The sequence below is a fragment of the Hemiscyllium ocellatum genome, chromosome 36 (genome assembly GCF_020745735.1).
Source record: "Hemiscyllium ocellatum isolate sHemOce1 chromosome 36, sHemOce1.pat.X.cur, whole genome shotgun sequence".
NCBI lineage: Eukaryota > Metazoa > Chordata > Chondrichthyes > Orectolobiformes > Hemiscylliidae > Hemiscyllium > Hemiscyllium ocellatum.
Window position 1 is genome coordinate 9,292,979 of NC_083436.1, and position 20,293 is coordinate 9,313,271.

Consider the following 20,293-nt stretch of genomic DNA (forward strand, 5'->3'; position numbering starts at 1 on the left):
CAGTCCAGGCAGCATCCTGGTAAACCTCCTCTGAACCCTCTCCAAAGCATCCACATCTTTCCTATAATAGGGCGACCAGAATTGGACGCAGTATTCCAAGTGCGGTCTAACCAAAGTTTTATAGAGCTGCAACAAGATCTCACGGTTCTTAAACTCAATCCCCCTGTGAATGAAAGCTAAAACACCATATGCTTTCTTAACAACCCTGTCCACTTGGGTGGCCATTTTAAGGGATCTATGTACCTGCACACCAAGATCCCTCTGTTCCTCCACACTGCCAAGAATCCTATCCTTAATCCTGTACTCAGCTTTCAAATTCAACCTTCCAAAATGCATCACCTCGCATTTATCCAGTGATACAGATCTAAGTCAAGATGGTGTGTGCCTTGGAGAGACATCTGCAAATGGTAATCTCATGCATCTGCTGCCCTTTCACTTCTATATGTACTTCATCATACTCATTTGAGTACATGTGACAATAAAGCTAATTCAATTCAATTCATTTCAATTCAGGTAAAAGTGGACACAGGTTTGGGAGCCTTGCTGAGTTGTCAGCAGTTAATATGTTGAACAATATTCCAATGATTACCTCTTTCATCCTCATTCCCAGAGTCCTATTGAATAGGAGCAATGTATCGGAATTAGGCCTGTAGTTACATGGACTGAGTCAGTGCTGACACAACTCACCTTGGTCTAATATTTGAAGATGCAGGAATATTAGGTTGAAATTAAGAGTTTCTAGCCATTAGTTTGGCAGCATGAGGGTTCTGGTTAGATACTAATACCCAGGGCTGAGATATTACAAGATAAAAGTGTATTGCTGTGCTGTCTAGGGTCTGTCCTTGACCTTAAATCTCCTTAGTTTGGTGGGAGGGGAGTGGTTCTTGAGCTAGTTCTTACATCAGGAGTTTCGGGCATTACTGGCTTAGAGTTCCCAGTTAGCATACACAATAGAAAATAAGGCATAAATTAGGCATTCTCATTTAAATATTAGCTGCAGATGCATGTTTGCCTGTGGCAAGTGTAATTCATTGTCCAGAACATCAAGAAATGCTGGTATATTGAAGGGGCAGGGAGCTGACAATTCCAATCCTTTATTTGTATTTGGAAACTGCTTTCTTCTCGGCAAACTTGAAAAAATTAAGACTTCCATTTCTGTCATGTCGATATGGAAGTGTTGTACATTTGATGATAGATACTGGCAATATCCAGCATTGTTCTGTCTATAGTTTCCTGGAATTAATTGACTGGGAATTTTTGCAATGTTGGATTTCACAGCAAATGGCAATGCTCAGTATTGGTAACATATATATTTAAGCCACATATTATTCTGGCATCATTCCAGTGACAGTGCAGTGATGATATGTTCACATTAGTGATGTTGGATATCATGTCCAATGAGTTATCATCCTCAAAGTACTTTAAAAAGCTGAAAACAATCACTGTAATTCATATGTGATAAGTGAGGACAACATGGTGGAACTGAGGTTCATACTGCTGCCTCACAGCAATAGTAACTTGGATTCAATTCCAGCCTCGGTGACTGGGTCTGGGTGAGATGCTCTTCGGAAGATCAGCCCTCTATCTGCACCGTTTTGGACTCTATGAGTCACCCACAATGTTGCAAAAGCTACTGGATTTTAAAAGTAACATTAAATAGAAATTTACAGTCCCCTGAGAAGTGATATCCAGTCTATTAGTCAACTCTTTTCCACAGAGAATAATGCCTCCAGTAAAAAATAAGAAATGTTTGTTGAGCTTTGGATAAGTGATCTGGGAGTCCTTTTGGATGGAGAGCGTGAGTTGTTGTTGAAAACTAGAAGGGTGAGATGACCAAGAAGCAGAATGGTGGCACAGAGTGAGGTGATGGAAATCCTCCGTACACTATCCATAACCCCACAATCAGGGGATCAATACCTGAAAAAACAGAACAACATTGCCAAGGGTAGGCATGGTATTTAGAGTCATAGAGTCAGAGAGATGTAAAGCATGAAAACAGACCCTTTGGTCCAACTCGTCCATGCCGACCAGATATCCCAACCTAATTTAGTCCCACTTGCCAGTACCAATCCCATTTCCCTCCAAACCCTTCCAATTCATATTCCCATCCAGATGGCTTTTAAATGTTGCAATTGTACCAGCCTGCACCACTTCCTCTGGCAGCTCATTCTATACACGTACCACCCTTTGCGTGAAAAAGTTGCCCCCTAGGTCTCTTTTATATCTTTCCCCTCTCACCTTAAACCTATGCCCTCTAGTTCTGGACTCCCCCACCCCAGGAAAAAGGCCTTGTGTATTTACCCTACCCATGCCCCTCATGATTTTATAAACCTCTGTAAGGTCACCCCTCAGCCTCTGATGCTCCACTGAAAACAGCCCCTCAGTATCTCCGCCCTCTAATAATTGTACAAAGGGTTTCTGCTACTTTAGAATGGTTGCAGAACATGGCTGGTCATTGTTTGCTAAAGGCAGAACCCAAAGATAATGAAGTCGGTTTCCATGGTCGACGGCAGGCCCTTCCAAAATTATGATTTGTACGGGTTTTTTTGGCCACAGGGAAGGTATTGCTACAGGAAACATCAAGCAGTGCTTTTGAGTGAAGCCACTAGTTTTCAACTGACCCCAACAATACAGTGTTCCTACTGCTTCTCAGTCAAAAGGTCACAATATATACACATCCACTGTAGAATATTGACTGGCCCCTGCTAATAAAGCCTCATCACTTACATTTACATAAACATATGTATTGCTACTTTGTTCATTTGCAATCTGCATGCATGAATTTACATTTTAAACTATTGCACTCAATAAAATTTTATTTCATTTTAAATCTTGCCTTTCTCATCTTATGTTCGTGCAATAATGGGAAATGCCAAAGCACCAGAAAGCCACTATTGGAATCCTGGTTGGGGAATAGAAAGGGATCTGTCAGTTATGATTGCTGAATACCCAAGTCACCATATGCCCTCTCACTACCCGATGACTTGCTTTCTGCCGCTGTGTCTTTCTTAGGATGAGTTGCCATCATTGGCCCTAATCCATCAGATTTACTGGCATTTCATCTTCCATATTAGGAGTCGGCTGTCTTCACAGGACAAAATTGTAAAGTTCACATGTGACCACCTCAATCTTCACTACTTTACCCGATGAATATTTTAAATCTCTGTTCCCCCTTCACAATGCCCTTACCACTGAGGTCATCTCATGGAAGTGTGATTTCACCATGCCAATTGTCCTTGCAATCACTTGGCACAACCCCACGAGCCCCCTGTCAGTGTTGCAGTGCTGGTGATGGAGAAACATGGCTCCACTAAAAACATAATTTCACTTGGAAACCCATACACTCTCCGATCTTTCTTTTGGACTGTGAGAACAAATTGTGCATCCTGGATTGACAAAGAATGAAGTCAAGATGATACATCCCCTTTTTATCATTTGATTCTTACAGGAGGTATCTTTGTTGGCATCTGAGCTTCCTGCATATTGAGCGAGGCAACAATTACTTACATGGAAACCAATAAACCTCTTATCCCTTTGCTACATTTAGAACATGGCATACTTAATGAGATCAGATGCCTTGTGGAATATGTAAGTTGAACATTGGCCCTCATATCACCCTGGGTAATGTTGCAGATATCACCAAATCTACCTGAAAAGAACCATATGAATAGAATTCAAGGCTATCATCCACTTTGGGACTACCAATATGCCTTTTGGAAGTTAACCTGTGAATTTAGATTCACATTTATCATCTAATAGATGGCACCTAATATCTCCTTGCTTAAACCTATGATGAAATTTAATGATCACAGCGATGACCACATCCTGCAGCAAGAGAACATTTGACAACCCGCTGTGGATTTACTGTGGATCAAGCAATCTGCTGGTTGCCTTTGACCCCTTACATAGGTTGCAGAGTCAACAAGACTAGGTTATACCCATCAGAAGATAAAGTAAGGGCAATCAAAGGTGCCCCAGCTCCCACGTCAGTACCAGAGCTTCGGTCTTTCCTTGTGCTGGTGAACTAATACAGAAAATTCATACATAACTGGGCCTCCATCCTGGCACTTTTGCATCAACTTTTAAAAAAGGGTCATCCTTTTAAATGGTCACATAGCCAAGCCATAGCCTTTAGGAAAGTGAAGAATCAGCTCTGATGCTCTAAGGAATTAGCCCATTGTGATCCCATGTGAGTTCTGGTATTAACATGATGCTTTCCCATATGGCATCAGGATAGTATTAGCTCATGGGTGGACAAATGGAAGGAATGCCCAATAATGTGAACATCCAGGACTTTGGCTAATGCACTGCATAACTATCCCCAGATAGAGAAGGAAGATTTGGCGGTCATATTGAGAGACAGGAAGTACAAACCCATACTTCTATGGATGTAAATTTGTAATTGTAACAGACCACAAGCCCCTGGTGAGTCTACAAGGCGGTGCTGTCCATGGCTTTAGGCCAAATTCAGTGGTGGGCTCTCATACTCAGTGTGTATACTACAAGTTGGAGGCCAAGTAGCAAATGCGGATGCATTGAGCCACCTCCCACTGGCATCTGGAAGACTCCATAATGGTTTTAAATTTTCTACACACAGTTCCATTCATCGCTAACAATATCAGACTTTGGATGCAGACAAGTCCAGTCCTGGCAAAATTGATACAGTTGGTGGTGATAGGGGAAACTAAAGGGCCATCACAACCAGAATTGAACCCTTTTTGGACCCAGGGAGACCAGATCACAGTAGAGGATGGCATATTATTATGGGGAGGAGGAGTGATTGTCCCTCACAAAGATCACTGCCAGATATGGCTGAACTCCACCAGGGTCATCCGGAGTGTCTAAGACAAAGATGCTGTCAAGAAGCTATGTCTGCCGGCCAGTACTGGATGCAGACATTGGTGTGTTAGTAGGCAGTGCCCAAAGTGCCAACAAGGACCAAAATTACTGCTGGTTGCTCCCCCACATTCATGGGAATGGCCGGATAAACCCTGGACTTGGTTACATGTGGATGATACAGGTCTTTTCATGAACTCAATGTTCTTAGTCATTGTAGGTGCTCACTCAAAATGGCTGGAAGTACACAGAGTTTATTTGGTAGACACACCGAGTATGACAGAAAAACTGCATGTCTGTTTTGCAAAATACGGACTCCAGGAAGTGTTAGTCACAGATAACGGGCCATTGTTTACCAGCAGGGAATTTGAGTATTTCCTAAATTCAAATGGTATTTGTCATGTAAAGATAGTTCCATGCCATTCATCGTCTGATGGTCTGGCAGAAAGAGTTGCCCAGATGTTGAGGGCAGGCTAAATGCAGCAGCTTCCAGCTTTGCTAGGTAGCAAATTGTCTAGGTTCTTATTTGACTAAAGGACCATCCTTTATGCAACTACAGAGATAGCTCCAGCAGAGGTGCTGATGTGGGAAGATTATTTTCCCAGACCTGGGAAGGAGTGGATGAAATGGCATCAAGAGTGCCAATGCCGGACACAAACTCCACTCAGTGAGAGAGACAGTTTCTTCCAGGGGTAAAGTTTGGTGCCAAAACCATGGGAATAGCCCCTGCATGAGTAAGAGAAATGGTCAATACAAGGTCAGGATGTATAAAGTTCAGTAGGTGCGACTGTCCTCACCAAGCATATGGACCATATTAAAGCTGCAAACTTGAAAACAGCGAGGGCGCAAAACATGCCCTGTTCCTCATCTTCCTTTCCCACTGTTCCAAAACCCATGGGTTCTCCCTCCCCGTCAAGTGTTGAAGATACCTCGGATTGTTGCCTCGATACCTTTACCGCTGAAGAGGAGAATATATTTCTTCTGAGATATTCTGGGTGCAAGAGGCGAGCTACTGTGCACTACATGCCACCTGTATCAGAGACAAGCTTAGAGGAATCTGACCCACTGCTAAAATGGTGCAGGAGGAGGTACGACAAAAAGAACCAGCCTATGTCATCAGACTCAGAGATGTAGTGATTGTAACAAGGTCAGCCAAGTGGACTTCATAGAATATGTGTTCCCTCATTAGTGTGGTTAATCTAGTCCAATCAGGGAGCCCTGGCTGACAGATATAAACAGGAGTGTCAGAGGTTCTGTTTACTCTTGAAAGCTGGCTCTGAGGAAGCCGGACCAGTATCAAGGACTCTCCACATGTAATAAAGGGTAATGGGATACTGGCTTTTGAGGAGTTATTTTAAAAATGGTATATAAAGAAAATGAGAGATGTACTAAAGAGAGGAAAGGAGAAACTGGTTAGTAATATCCAGGCAGTTGTTCTTAAGAAAATATTCCATGTTGCATTGTAGTGATAGGTGCATATGTTAAATTGTGAAGGGAGATGATGGTATGGTGTCAGTGACACAGATTAGTAATTTAGATAACCCTCCAACAAGCCATTTGCGGTACAGGATCAAATCCCACCAAGGTGGCTGGTAGAATTTAAATTCAATTGATAATATTTGGAATTGAAGCTTTCCCTCAGTAATGGTGACCACAAAGCTATAAGGTTTTTGTTAAAGACCCAAATGGTTCACAACTACATTTTAAGCAAGAATATCTGCCATTGTTTAAACAAGGTTCCTGTGGTGCAATGGCAGTGTTCCTACCTCTGATCCAGCAGACCCAGGTTCATATCACATGCTGCAGAATTGTTTCAATATGTCCGCTTTAGGAAACATTAGTTAGTTTTTTGCGACTGTATGCCTTTTTCTACAATGACATTTGTGTTTGAGTATGCTTAGATAGGGAGCAGACAGCGTCTATGAACATCCTTGAAGCCTTTACATAGAGGCAGGCAACCTGGGGGCTAGCATGCTTTATCTCCTCCTCCCAACAACAAAGGAAAAATAAAAATACAGCACAGGAACAGCCCCTTTGGCTGAACAAGCCTGCGCCACCACATTTTGCCCTTTCATACTAAAACTGTCTTCACTTAACGATTCATATCCCTCTACCTTTCCTATTCATGTTTTCATCCAAGTGCTTCTTGAATGCTGTTATTGTGTGTGCTTCCACTATCTGCTCTGGCCTTGCCTTTCTAACCAAGTTCATAACATGGGAGAAGGTGCTGGAGGTTAGAGTCGAGAGTGTGGTGCTGGTAAAGCACAGCCGGTCAGCCAGCATCTGAAGAGCAGCAGAATCGACGTTTCAAGCATAAGCTCTTCATCAGGGATAAGGTTGGTGGGCCAAGGGGACTGAGTGATAAATGGGAGAGGGGTGTGGGGCTTGGGGGAAGGTAGCTGAGAATGTGATAGGTCGGAGAGGAGAGTGGAACAGATAGGTCGGAAGGAAGATGGACAAGTAGGACAGGTAAAGAGGGCAGTACCGAGTTGGAAGGTTGGATCTGGAATAAGGTGGTGGAGGGGGAATGAGGAACTAGTGAAATCCACATTGATCCTGTGTGGAGAAAGTGAGGACTGCAGATGCTGGAGACCAGAGTTGAAAAATGTGGTGCTGGTAAAACACAGCAGGCCAGGCAGCATCTGAGGAGCAGGAGAATCGATGATTCCTGAAGAAGGGCTTATGCCTGAAACGCCGATTCTCCTGCTTCTCGGATGCTGCCTGGCCTGCTGTGTTTTTCCAGCACCACATTGATCCTGTGTGGTTGGACATCCCTGGTCATCCAAGGTTTATGTAACTTGCCAGACCTATCCTTCATTCTCGCAGGAGTGTACCTCTCCTGAATTCTTATCAACTCTTATCCCATACCATTTGATTTAGTCTTTCCTGACCCTTACTTGTTTATGTTGTTTTTGAAATGCTCAGTAGGCAGTACTTGCAATTTATTAATTGTTCAATTTTTCAAATGGCTTACTTGGTAATGGGTTTTCAGCTAAAGAAGAGCTGTTTTTTGTCTTGTCTGCCTGTCTCTTCCACAGTTAGGTTCATGTTCTTCAAAAGGGGGCAGGCAGTGTCCACCAACATCCTCAAAGCCCTTTGAGAGAAGTGGGTACCATGGGGGCTAGAGTGCATTATTTCCCCTTCCAACTCCATTTTGATTTAGCCCCTCCCTCATTCCCTACCCTTCCTTTTTTGTTATTGTTGCACTGCCTTCAGTGGGTAGGTTTAAAACTTATTTGTTTAATTCATCAAACAGGCAATTTGGTAGTGGGTTACCAAAAAAGATATGTTTTCAGTGGGGGCTGAATGCATTATTTCTGCCACCAACTCCATTTTGATTTTGTTCCTTGCTTTGTTTGCCTACCCTTACTGTTCTTTTGCTACTGTGGCACTGTCCCTGATAGGTGGTGTTTGTTAATTGTTACCTGGAGAGTTGAATAATTAGGTGACTTGGTGTTCAGTCTTCAAAACAATAGCTGGGCATTCTGGTTATGAGGGTAAGGTAGGGGAAAGGGAAATAGAAGTTAACTGAAATATAGTTTAATGATAAAACTGTGGTGAATCTTGTAAAGTACTCTACCGCCTGATACACATCTGCCTATCAAACCATGTTGAAGGTTGTAGTCCATGAGTCTGGGTGAGATGCATGCAGAGTAGTAAAGTTCAAGTAAGTAATGGTACTGTGAGTGTCAGGTGAGAGAAAGAAAATAATGCTACTAGAATGTAGGAGGTCAACGACCTTCTCGTGACACTATCCTTTAGATAGTGGAGTCAGAACTGATCAGTACTGTGATCTCTGCCCATGCTGGAACCATGTGGTGCAATGGTTTCTTGTTTTCAACCAGGAAGTGGAGTGATCTCCTCTCCACCAGCACCTTGAGATTTTTCACCATAAAGCAGGAAGATAGCAGGAAGCCGCAGACTGTTGAACGTTAACTTTATTCCCAATTTTTCCTCTTAATATTAGGAAGAAGAATATTACCATTCAACTTTACTTTTTTTCATTTTTCTACTTGTAATAATCATGGTAATGGTTTACTTTTGACTTTGTTACTATTTGTACCTCAAATTTGTACCTCGGTACCTTTGCACCAAAGATGGTGCATGTCTGTGCTGGCATTGTACATCTGTACTCGAGTACACATGACAAAACAGCTTAAATCCAAAAATCAAAATCAAAGGATCGCTTATTTTCCTTCTATGCCATGCAGTGAGGCTTTAGAAATGAGCACCACAGTGTGAGGGATACTTTCTAACTCCCAGTGTCTGAAGTAGTCTCCAGCTAGGCTTTAAAAATGGTGCCAGATTCTTACAAGCCAGAAGATCCCATCAGTAATGAGCACTTCCCTTACTTCTGTTAAATGATTCACCAATGAAAGGTTCAACATCTTAAACGCATAAAAAATGAGGTGAGAATGTTGTGACTGTACAAGGTAACTCATCCTAGACCATGGTGAAAATGACTCCATAAAACCCATTCTCCAACATTCTTTAACGTCAAAAGGGAAAATGCTGGCCTGTACAATCAAAAAAAAATTGCTGAGTAGTTTGATAAAATGCGTGCTAATCTAAGTCATGCATACAACGTCTGCTGTGTTTCAGTAAACTACTAAGCAAATAAGAACAAAAATGCTTTATTTAAGTTTTGAAATCTGATTAAACATATGCAAGATGATTAAGAGAACAATGCACTTCGAAGTTTGTGTTCATCATCTATTAAAAAACTTCACCATTAATTCCTCCTCAAAAGGTGTCACAGCACTGTTCTTAAGCATCTTCTTTAGTTCCCAGTGATGTAAAATAACACAAGTAACAAGTCACATCCTTATATTTGTGAGATTAAAATAAAAAGAATGAATAAGTATGAACTTCAATCTTATAGGATATATTTTGTTATCAGTGAACAGAACAATGGCGAACAGCAATTTACAGTTGTATTGAACGTGAAATTTCTGAACTGCACATAAATAGAAAAGTTATATATAGTTCATTGTAGTTGAAATTAAAAAGTGTTAAAGAGTTGTTTGCGCATTGGAAAAGCTGGCATTATCTACAAAGAACCTCCTAGCGGTGACAGCAGAGCTGTCAAAACTAAACTGAGAATCCGTGACGTTATTAAAGGGTAAGCGTTTAGTCATATGGGAACCTGAAGTATGGGGCCCAGCCGGTGGGTATGTGGTTGTCAAAATCTTTGGATTACTCATTTCAGATTGTTCGTATAACATTGACATCGATTTTAAAGTGAGAAATAAACAAACAACATTCACTCCTGGTTACCATGACCTCTTCGACAACTCACACAGTGATGGCTTCCTCATCAAGACGGAAGCCACTTAAATCCTACGTCTTTTAAAAAATATTTACTTTTATACCTTTTCATTCCAGAGAAACAGATACAATGCAAAAAACATTTTCTATGCCCCCCTCTCCCCCCACCCCTTCCCCATGATGAAATTGGAGGCAGGAGAGTGTTTAATTAGGTGGGAGATTGATGTGCTTAAACTCTGCCACCTTGCTGTCTCCAGCAGAATTCAGTCAGGTTTGTCAGGCCCATGTTTGCACTTTCCATCCCAGCACAAGTTGAGGCCTTCAAGTGCTCCATTCATAACATGCATAGCATTCATAGCTGCCTGTTAGTTCCTGGGTCAAAGGCACTCATTGTCTGATCCAGGGACTCAACATCAGGAAGTAGAGGGACTTGCTTGGGGCCAACCTCTTGATCTCCCTTTCAAAACTAAACGCACTCCTGTAATAAACAATATTTTGGTTTAAAAAAAAGATGAGCAGTATGGTTGCTCGGTGGTTAGCACTGCTGCCTCACAAAACCAGGGATCCGAGTTTGATTTCACTCTCAGGTAACTGTGTGGAGTTTGTACATTCTCCCTGTTTGTGCATTACCACAGGTGTTCTGGTTCCCTCCCATAGACTAAAGATGTGTAGGCTTAGGTGGATTAGCCATGGGAAATGCACGAAAGGGAGGGTGGTCTGGGTGGGATGTCCTTCGGAGGATTGGTGTGGACTCAATGTTCCGAAAGGCCTACTTCCGTGCTGTAGCGATTCTATGAATGACAGAGAACAATGCAAATGTATTGAGTAAACAGACACATAAATAAATTAGGTAAAGACTTGTTCGTTCATTTTTGTTTGAAAAGTTGTTAAGCTAAAATGATTGTTTTATATTTTTGTCTCCAAAGTTAGTCTTCACAGTACTAGTGTATAGATATTTAACATGTAACATTCCTGGTCATCTACTTAATGGAAACATCAACTAATTTAACATGAGTGGGTCAATGCCAGTGTTAAAGTAGTGAAAATAAAATACTATGAATTCATCAATATTCATCCCTTGATATCTACAGCAGTTACGTTAAGCCTCCTATTCCTATGGGTTTGCTCTCTTTGACTGCAAATTTCTCTGCATTGTCAAATCTTTATTTGGAAGGCCTGTGATTATAATATTACAGCAGCAGTATTTTGGGCTGTAAATTTGTAAAAACTGTACTCTTAAGGCAAAATTAAACAGGCCAAAATTGACATGAAAGCATTATATAAAGCAGACACGATAACTGACAAAGGCATTTTCAAAGAATGAAGAAGACCATTTAAGCCCAATATTGTTGTGTGGACCAGAACCGTGAGTCATAAAATTTGCAATAATGTAAGTTTTATGCATGATTTTCAGGGCAATAGTATTTATTTTATGGCACACCCTCACAGCAAGGACCAAAATAAAAACAACTGAGCTAGAACCAAAAATAGCACAGATTTTCTCAATCTCCACCAGACAGGAACAAGCAAATATGCTCCAGAAATTGTGGCATTGGAGCTTTACTTCTGATTTTGGAGTGGATAATCACATTGGTGATCCAGGAGTCCATCTATTTTAGGTATTCCGCCAAACTGCTGAGACTACTTTAACCCAGATGACAAACTCAAACTGCACTGGCATGTTCCTGGTGTTGTGGCCTCCACTGATGAGGACATCCCGCAATGTGCAGCAAGGCCTCTATGCCTCTGTCTGCCATGTTTGTGGCAAGTGTCACGACCTGTGCAGGGCAGCTCTGAACTGGCAATCCTTGTCCGAGTGGACAGAAGATTTTTTAAAATGGCGCAGGTGCAAGAGATGCTGGTGTCTCGCTGCTTTCCGGTGAGTGGCGGGTTATTCCAGGAACAACTCAAGGTGAGGTAGGGTCAAAATCAGACGTGAGAAATGCCAAAGGGTCACCATTGCTCAATTAATGAGGTAGGTTTGGTAAGATACAGCAAGAGGACTTGCTAGGCCTCATCATAAATATCCATCCAAAAAACTGGATGCAACTCAGATCATTCAACCCTGTGATCCTCATATGATCTCTTGCTATTTTAGACAGGATAGATATGAGCAATGCACATGTTACTGCCTAGTACTTAACACAAAGTGCACATAACTAGGGACCATGACAGGTTGCTCAGGAAAATGAATAATGTTTTTTAATGAATTGTTGTGCGGCTAGAAGCCACAAACATTCACACCCACTGTCGCTATCTCTATGTACTGCCTCTAATTTTGCCTCCCCCATCTATAACTCATTACTTTTGTTATGGATCAGTGGTAGAAGAAATTTCTAGAGATTTCTAATCTCTTGCACTCCCTCTGCTCCAATACCATAAGATGACCCTGTGCACTGATTCATCACTCACAGCTTTCCAGTCACATTGAACCGAAGAAACCCTATTAAAATGACCTGGGTTGCTTACCAAGGATGTTGAACCAGAATTGTACCAACCAATGCTCCCCCAAAGAGAAACATTGAAAGTAAAGAAATGAGATATGCCTAGGGGAGGTGTGAATACCAATGATGAACAGTTGCTGTCTGAAAACAGAAGCAAAAGAAAATATTTTGTCTTCCACCCTAACACAGACCTTACCTTTTGTTATCTTTTCAATCTCACCCATATCGTGTCTTAAAACATGTAATATTTCTAACTTCTCCCAGTTCTAATGAAATTTTACTTTGACTGAAATGTTAACTCTGATTCTCTCTGCACAGATGCTGCCTGACCTGTTGAGTATTTCTAGCATTGTCTGTTTTTATGCCAGATTTATAGCATCTGCAGAATTTTGCTTTTGTGTTAGAGTTATATGATTGTTATCTTATGAATGTTTTTAATAAGCATTTTTTAAACAGAGTTAGAAATGAATAGATCAGCCAATGCAATGGAAACAGGAGCTGACAGGTAAAGGAAAGGACAAGTTAATGATTTGCTGAGTGAAAACCTGGGTTTCAAGTATTTGAAGAATACAGGATAAAGGCAAATCCAAAGATGCTCAAGTGATCCAGAGTTTTGAGATCCTGAGGAAAGAATGAATTAGAGGTTGGGCATGAGTACAATCATTATAGTTAATCATGGCTCTGGGCAGAAAAAAATTATTTGAGCAGTGTATTTGAAAGTTATAAGAAGGGAAGTTTCAGAGGAGTAGTGAACTCAACAGAGAAAAAAGGTTGCTATGAAAAGAATGAGATTGGAGGCTAGTGATGAGGGAACTATTGCACATGACAGAATAAGCACTTCCTTATATTCTATCCAGCAATGTGAGACAGAAGCTGGAAGTTTCTTTCACATTATACAAGCAATACCCTTAACCTAATATGATTTGGAGATGCCGGTGTTGGACTGGCGTACAAAGTTAAAAATCACACAACACCATGTTATAGTCCAACAGGTTTAATTTGAAGTACACAAGCTTTCGGAGTGTCACTCCTTCATCAGGTGATAGAGGAGCTTCATTATCACCTGATGAAGGAGCATCGCTCCGAAAGCTAGTGTGCTTCCAATTAAACTTGTTGGACTATAACCCGGCGTTGTGTGATTTTTAATTTAACCTGATAGGATTGTCCTTACTTGGTCCTCCTGAGGGGAAAATAGATGTTTATTATAGAAGCTTCATGGGGATACCATCAAAGAAGGTCAAGAATGCCAGTGTGTTTTGAGTGAAAAACAATTGATAGATTCATTAAAATTGCTAATAGAAAATACAAACCAATGGCAGAAGCATATGAATATACACAATTAACATTTTTGATTATTTTGTTTCTACTACCTTGCACTTTTTTTGACTGTGGTCATCATCAACCAAGCCAGTACATTACATGCATACTTTAATTTTTCTAACCAACTTCCTGTGGGGAATTTTATCAAAGGTCTTCTGAATATCTAAGTAGAATACATCCATCAACTCTTCTTTAACAATTTTGTTAACAACATCAAAAACCTCAAGCAAGGTTGTCAAACACAATTTCCCAATCACAAGTCCATGCTAACGAAGCCTAATCAGATCATTTTCAATCAAATGTCTATTTCTCCTATCCTTCATAATAGATTTGAGCACTTTCCTTAATACTGATGTAAAGCTGATAACTGTTATCATTCCCTTTTCTCTCTCATTCTCTTCTTAATTAGTGTGGTGACATTTGCTTCCTCCTCACCTGCAGATATCACTCCAGAATCTTATAGAGGTTTATAAAACCATGAGAGGCATAGATAAGGTGAAGAGCCAAGGCCTTTTCCTCAGGGTAGGGGAGTTCAAAATTAGAGGGCATAGGTTTCAGGTGAGAGGGGAAAAATGTAAAGGGATCTGAGGACCAATAACAGTCAGTTGTGCGTATATGGAATGAGTTGCCAGAGAAATTGGTAGAGGCAGGTTCAATTACAATATTTAAAAGACATATGGACAGGTATATAGATAGGAATGATTTAGAGGGATTTGGCCCAAATGCAGGAAATTGGGGCTAGTTCAGTAGGAAACCCAGTCAGCGTGGATGATTTTTGGGCTGAAGGGCCTGTTTCCATGCAGTAAGACTCTGATTCTATAATCTATAGAATTTTGGAAGTTAATCACTAATGCATTGATGATTTCTATAGACACATCCTTTAACACTTTTTAACGTAGTCTATCATGTCCTGGGATTGATCACCTTACATTTTTTAGATCAGCATGGTGCTGGAAAAGCACAGCAGGTCAAGCAACATCCGAAGAGCAGGAAAATCGACGTTTCAAGCAAAATCCCTTCATCAGGAATGATCTGGGGGTTGCAGTGAGAGAGAGAGAGAGAGAGAGAGACTCACTGAGATTCTTATGGAGAGAGGAGGAGAACTTCTTCAAGGTAGGCATCCTTGCAAGAGGATTCACAGTAAGGTTAAAATCAACTAGGCAAAAGTGAGGACTGCAGATGCTGGAAACCAGAGTTGAGATCAACATGGTGCTGGAAAAGCACACCCGGTCAGGCATCATCTGAGGAGCAGGAAAATCAATGTCTCGGGCAAAAGCCCTTCATCAGGAATCCTGGCGGGCTTTTGCCTGAAACGTTGATTTTCCTGCTCCTCGGATGCTGCCTGACTTGCTGTGCTTTTCCAGCACCACGCTGATCTCAACTCTGGTTTCCAGCATTTGCAATTCATCACCTTACAGCCTTGTTAATTTCTTGAGTGCAATCTTCCCACTAATGTTAATTTCCTTCAACTCATCATTCTCCCAAGTTACTTAGATTTTTAATTTTGGGAGATTTCAGATATCTTTCTCAGTGAAATAGACACAAAGTAACTTCTTGCCTTTTTCTAGTTTCCAAATTTTGCTGCCTGTGACTATAATGGACCTACATTCGTTTTAGCCAAATGTTTTTTGTTCAGGTACCTATTTAAGCTTTTCCAGTTCATTTTTAAGACTTTTACAAGATTGCATTCATATTCTATTTTGCCGCTCGTTATCAATTTTTTGGTCCTTTTTTGTTGCATTCCATAAACCTCCCAATCCTCAAAATTACTGCTATTTTGGCAACTTTATAGGCCATTTATTTTTATATCATCCTGCACTTCCTTTGTGAGGTAAAGTCAATTGGTCTTTTTTGAGTTTCTACGACTTAAAGAAATGTGTATTTGCTGTAAGTCATGTAATTGTTCTTCTCCAACTATCATTTTGATGCCTCTTAATGTATTTTCCATATCCAGCTCAGCCATTTTGTATCCAATGCCTTCATAATTTCCCTTATTTAATTAGTAAATTGCAAATAAGCCCATAAGATATAGGAGCAGAATTAGGCCATTCAATTCATTGAGTCTGTTCTGCCATTCGATCATGGCTGATATGTTTCTCAAGTCGATTGTCCTGCCTTCTCCCCATAGCCCTTGATCCCCTTACTCATCAAGAATGTTACGACATGAAGATAAACCTCCCCGCCCACTAATTAAATCAAACACCCAAAAAAGCTCATTGTGTAATCTGTTAAACAAGGAGTGACAGAGAACTCCCAAATTGCGCTATTTAAAGAAAATAACATCAATTTATTTTTTTAACTCTAAAAGTGAACATTAAGCAACAACTAATCACAACTCTAAGCCCCCTTTTCTCTTCGTTGCTTACTATATGCCTCCAACTCTATAACAATATGCTGTTCCAATAAAACACTTATTAAAATTACATCCAATTAATTTCAAATCCACACTGTGGCTGTCTTCTTCTGTGTCTTCACTGTTCCGGCTGAGGATCTCCCTGGGTCATCTTCTTTCTTTTTACTTTGAATTTGTTTCACACAAAAAAGGTACCTTTGATAGAGAGTTTTCCTAATTTCTTGAATGATGTTGAATGGGTAATTTGCTCTCTCTCTCTACGGCAATTACTCTCTAACCAATTTTCAAAATGTCCACATTTTTATGTCCCCAACATCGGGTCATCTCACTGGTTCGATGTCGATAAAACAATAAATTCAAACGAGACTGGGTTTTAGAATTCTGGGGCATAATTTATACTGATTCAATTTAAATTGTTGTCAAAAGCAACCAAAACTCAGGTAACCATTTCACAGCCAAATGTTACATATTTTCAATTTTCCAATACACTCTGGGACTGCCATCTAGTCGTATACACAGGTGCTTGTAAGCTCTCAGTTCAGAACAGCATTCTCTCTCTTTTAAAGGCACACCCTCAGCTTCATAACAAGAACCTATCTCTGTCTTAAATATATTCAATGACTTGGCCTCCACAGCTCTCTGCAGCAATGAATTCCACAGATTAGCCATTCCCAGCCTGAAGAAATTCCTCTTCATCTCAGTTCTAAAGGGTCGCCCCTTCACTCTAAGACTGTGCTCTTGGGTTCTAGTCTCTCCTACTAGTGGAAACAACTTCGACATATTCACTCTATCCAGATCTCTCACTATTCTATAAGTTTAAATCAGATCTCCACCATATCATTTTAAACTCTATTGAGTACAGACCCAGAGTCCTCAACTAGTCCTCATATGCCAAGACTTTCATCCCTGGGATCATTCTTGTAATCCTCCTCTAGATCACCTCCAATACCAGCACAGCCTTCCTAGGTACAAGGCCTAAAACTGCTCATAATATTCCAAATGAGATCTGGCCAGAACCTTATACTGTCTCAGCATTACATGCCTGCTGTTATATTCTAGCCCTCTTGAAATGCTTACATTGCATTTGCCTTTCTAACTGCTAACTGAATCTGCATGCTAACCTTATGAGAATTCTAAAACCACAAACACAGACCAAATGCTTAACTTCAGAAGCAATCATCCCAACACCCACAAATGGAGCTGCATCAAGACATTATTTCAATGAGCTACCTCACACTGCAGCACCCAAGAACTACAAAAAGCAGAAGAAAAATATCTATACAATGTTTTCAAAAAAAATGGATACCCAATAAACACAGTCCACCAATTCCTCAGAAACAAACCCAAACAAGCAGACATAATGCAACCAAAAACTATAGCTACATTACCTTACCTCAAAAATATCTCAGAAATGACTTCCAGATTACTCAGACGCCTTGGCATCATGGTAGCCCACAAACCTACCAACACACTTAAACAGTGACTAATGAACCTAAAGGATCCATTAAATACTATCAGCAAAACTAATATCATTTACAAGATACCATGCAAGAACTGTAAAATACAGTACATTGGACAAACTAGCAGGAAACGTGCCACCAGGATATATGAACACCAAATAGCCACCAAAAGACATGACCCACTATCACTAGTTTCCATACATACAGACAAAGAAGGACACCACTTTGAGTGGGACAACACACACATCCTAGGACTGGTGAAACAAAGACATGCACTTCTTTCTAGCAAAGTGCATAATTTCACACTTTCACACATTGTATTCTATCTGCTACTTTTTTGCCCACTCTCCCAGCCGGTCCAAGTCCTTCTGCAGCCTCCTTGATTACTCAACATGTCTTGACCCTCCAGCTATCGTTGTGTCATCTGAAAACCGATGCCCTCAGTTCCTTCATCCAGATTATTAACGCATGTCGTCCCAAAATGGAATCCTGTGGATTTCAGCTGCCATCCTGAAAAATACCCTATATCCCCATCTCTGCCTTCAGCCAGTCTTCTGCAAATCTTCTATCCATACTAATACCTTCCCCCAATGCCATGGGTTCTTTTCTTGTTTAACAACCTCCTGTGTAGCACCTCGTCAAATGTCTTTTTGAATTCCGAACAGATCACATCCACTGGTTCTCCTTTGTCTAAATTACTTGTTACATCCTCAAAGAATTCTAAAAGATTTCTCAGACATGACAAAGCCATACTAATTCAATCCTATCTTACCATGCACTTCCAAGTAATCCACTATCTCATCCTTAATAATGGACTGTACAATTTTACCAATGACCAAGGTGAGGCTAACCAACCTATAGTTTCCTGTCTTCTGCCTCCCTCCCTTCTTAAACAGGGGTCTGAATGGATAATGTCTCAACCCAAATTATAGGCACCGTCTCCTAGAGTGTTGTGAATCTATTTTGTGTGTGTTGCCCCTTTAAGAGAAGGGGTCAGGTGGCCCGGAGGCAGTAGCTGGGGAAAGCAGTCTGGGGAAAACTACAATAAAGTATTTCCTGTTGAAGTTTACCCCTCGTCTACCACAAGTGAATCACAAACATAATAATGAGTGATGAGAGTGGGATCCAGTCCACATATTGTGTGCAAACGTCATTTTTATTTTGTTGGGAGGAAGGACGTCACCTGGACTTTGAAAAAGATGTGGGAGCCAGGAGGTAATGTTGAGGAGAGTAGCCGTGAGGGGACTCACGCTGCGGGCGATGCCAGAGATGAACCAAATGCTAACACAGCCAGTGGGGCCAGTGCAGAGAGCATTCACTGAGAGGATTAGGGCTGTGAACTGCAGCTAGACTCAAATGGTGGGAAAAATTCCTGCTCATGGGAAAACAAAATGGCAGGCCAATTTAGAGCGATGGGCCCATTTGGTGAAGAGACATAAAGTTGGATTCTATACACTGAACATTTTAATGCACATTTAAATGTGAACAAAATGGCTGAAGATATTATGAAACTTTTTTTTCAGTACAGTTGGGAGTAGGACATTTGCAGTTCTACAGCGTTTGGTGCAACCAGAGATATTGCAGAGAAGACATACTAAGAACTATACAAAATGTTGGGGAGTTGTTCTGCTGGGAAAACGGCGTCTATGAAAATGATCCCAGAAATGTAAGGAGGCTTATAGGAGGTAAAACGAGCCCTAAACAGGTCGGAGGTGTTAACTGATTTCAACACTTCATGCTGCTGGTAGACCACAGGCCGCTAACCTCCATTTTGACCCATTAATGGAGGTTGAATGTCTGCTGAGCTGGGCACTGGCTCTGCCAGTCTATTCATATGGGACCACATGTCAACAGGTGGAGAAGCACATCGTTGCAGACGCTATGTCAAGATTGCAGTTACCCAGAACATAAGGATTTTCCTGCCTGGAATTTGAAAAATTATGTATTTTCCCAGATAGACAAGATACCAGTGTCAGTGAGCCAGATGAGGGATGCTACCCAGAATGATCTGGCCTTGAGCCTAGTGGTGGACTTAGTCCTGTGATAGAGGGCTAGTCTTATAAATTGCCCAGAATTACACCCTTAGCTGTCTAGGAGGTGGGAGTTGTCCATATAGGATGGGTGTTTAATGTGGGGGATGAGAGTTGTTATTCTTCCCCCTTTAAGAGGAAAAGTGCTGGAACAAGCACATCAAGGGCACTCTAACAATGACAGAAATAGCCAGGAGCTACTTATGGGGACTGAATGTGTACTCCCAGATTGAGGGACAAGTGAGATTAAGTTCCTCAGCATGTACAGAAACACACCACGTGCACTCCAAATTCCTCACCATGTACAGGAACATGCCACATGTGATGACCCAGTACTTGCTGGCATCTTTAATGTTCAACCCCCTGTTTGACTTACTGCAGTTGGAAGAGACCAGATAGATCAAAGTGTGAAATCAAGATGGACAGATGACCAGAAGGACAGGAAGCTCATGGTCGAGGGTATTCCAAAGAGGAGAGATCATGTTGGCCCAGATTTAAATGTCTAGGGAAAAATGGATCCAAGTAGAGGTGATGGCTCAAACAGGGCCTTTATCACATAGGATGCAGACTAGGGATTATCTG